We start from the raw sequence: 2,674 nt of genomic DNA, 5'->3' as shown, positions 1-2,674 counted from the left end.
AAGCTTTTTCTGTAAATGGCCAGAAAGTAAATCTTTTAGACTTTTCAGGACACATATTTGTCTCTTTCATATATGCTTTTTCTTCTCCTCTTTAAGAACACTCTTTAAAAATATTTTAAAAACTCTCATGGTTGTACAAAAACAAGGCATGGGTTGAATTTGGCTCTGCACATTAGTTTGCTAAACTCTGTGGTAGATCCATTTTATATTTTCACACATAACGTAGCATGAACAATAATATAAGAGGCCTCCTTTAACTCCTACTACTATAGCATCTCTGACTTGTATGAGTTAATGACCAATGACCACATTCAGGATGTTATAGTTTTTCCAGATTGCAATGTACTCCAACTTAGTTTACTTGATGCATAAATCTCAAAAAGTGTAGTTTTAATAAAAAAGTTTATCAAAACACCTTGTTGCTTCCAAGCTATTGAGTTGTTTAGACGTATATCGGGGAAGGAAGATAGACTTGAAGAGTGTAAAGTCTCGACTATCATCAAGAACCTGCTTAAATATACTCTGCATTTTTCTTCATATAGAAGAAGTTATATTACATTATTGCTTGATGCCTAAGGATGAGCTATATTTAATTTATTTTATATTTAATTTATTTGTTTGTTGTTAATGTTATTTATCTACCAGGAGCATATAAATGAGAGACCTATTTGTGATGTTTGCTTTCAATACCTTGGATTTGAAATCTCCACCTTCCTCTTGATTGGGATCCCAGGGCTTGAGCATGTGCACATTTGGATCTCCATCCCCATCTGCTTCATGTACCTCCTGGCCATCCTGGACAACTGCACCATCCTGTTTGTCATCAGGACAGAGCCTTCCCTGCATGAGCCCATGTACTATTTCCTCTCCATGCTGACTCTGTCTGACCTGGGCTTGTCTTTCTCTTCTCTTCCGTCCATGCTGAGGATCTTTTTATTTAATGCCATGGAGATTTCTGCTGATGCATGTATTGCCCAGGAATTTTTCATCCATAAATTCACAGACATGGAATCCTCCGTGCTTCTGGTCATGTCCTTTGATTGCTTTCCAGCCATTTGCACCCCCCTGAGGTGTAGCCTCCATTCTTACCAGCTCCAGAGTTTTGCATATCGGACTGACATTTGCTATCAAAAGCATTCTACTAGTTCTTTCTCTTCCTTTCACTTTAAAGAAACTCAGGTACTGTAATAAACGCCTGTTCTCACACTCCTACTGCCTCCACCAGGATGTCATGAAACTGGCCTGCTCTGACAATAGGGTTAACTTTTACTATGGTCTGTTTGTCGCACTCTGCATGATGTCAGACAGTGTGTTCATTGTGGTTTCCTATGTCTTCATCCTGAAGACTGTATTGGGTATTGCATCCCATGGGGAGAGACTTAAAGCTCTTAATACCTGTGTGTCCCACAGTTGTACTGTGCTCATCTTCTACGTGCCCATCATCACCTTGGCTACCATGCATCGCTTTGCCAAGCATAAATCCCCTTTGGCTATGATTCTGATAGCTGATGCATTCTTGTTGGTACCACCTTTGATGAATCCCATTGTGTATTGTGTAAAAACTCGGCAGATTAGAATAAAAGTCCTGGAAAACTGAGTCTAAAATCTAAATGATGGGGCAGAGGTGGAAGTTCCATTTTCTCTACAATAAATTGTCTTAGGAGCAGGGCAATATTTCTTTCAAAGAGGAGATATTTCCTTTTACTTCATAGTCCTTAAGTTACATTAATTAATTAGTCAATCAATCAATTAATCCCTAAAGGGGCTCTAATATACCACAGAGTATCTGCTTTTAAGAAAGAGGAGACCTGCATTTCAGAGAGTAGGTAGGAATCCTTTTGTTATTGTTTGGGGAATTGATGGCCTCTATCTTCAGGTATGAATGAAGAGCAAGAATCCAGAGAAACTTCTGAGGAAGAACGATGATAAGCGGCCCTAAACTGTGACTGGTGGAGCCATTTAACATCTTTGTATTTGCTTTCCTTATTTGATTCTTTTTTGTGATTTACATTAAGCCCTTAATGTGTCTAAGTTGGTTTAAATATGTTCTTTTCCTTGTTACTCAGAGTGTAGTACAATGCTCAACAGCATAAGTATCACCTGGAAAGTAACTAGAATTGCAGAATCTCATGCCCTGCTGCAAGCCTATTAAATGAGAATCTGCATTTTACCAAGATCTTAGATGACTGGTATGGACATTAATGTTTGGGAAAGAAAACTTGTGGGGAACAATGTGAAAGGGGAACCTAGAGAGTATGTTTTCTGCTGACGCCAAATTGGGGGGAAATTGTAGGAGGAAATTACCGGTGGTCATTGGCATTTGGCAGCATTTCTAGTAAAGGTAAGGGGCTGAGTCCTTGGGGCACAATCGATGGAGACCCAGAGACGTCTCTCATATCATACGTATTATCTCTCTCACTGACTACATTATGAATTTCCACAAGGAAAGAGTTGTGAGTTATTCAACTTTAAGTCTCCTCACAATAAAATACCTAGTTCAGAATATGTGATTGGTAGATGTATATCAATTTGAACTAAATGAATAGTCCGAAGTTTTGCTGGGGTGGAGATTCAGGGGTGAATCAGGGCGGTCATCACCTAGACTCAACTTACCTCTGCACTCTCTGCACCTCTTACCAGAAGCTAACATTGACAGGGAATATAAAGGCCCTTT

The 2,674-nt window shown here is 39.2% G+C and overlaps 1 pseudogene; it reads left to right on the top strand.

Moving 5' to 3' along the window:
- Nucleotides 1-732: 732 nt before the first annotated feature.
- Nucleotides 733-2,122, top strand: LOC102745024 (olfactory receptor 51A7-like; annotated as a pseudogene).
- Nucleotides 2,123-2,674: the final 552 nt, after the last annotated feature.

Source organism: Leptonychotes weddellii, chromosome 11 (genome assembly GCF_054177405.1).
Source record: "Leptonychotes weddellii isolate Sample4059 chromosome 11, ASM5417740v2, whole genome shotgun sequence".
Classification (NCBI taxonomy): domain Eukaryota; kingdom Metazoa; phylum Chordata; class Mammalia; order Carnivora; family Phocidae; genus Leptonychotes; species Leptonychotes weddellii.
The sequence above is the reverse complement of the archived record's forward strand: the minus strand, read 5'-3'. Positions and strand labels throughout refer to the sequence as shown.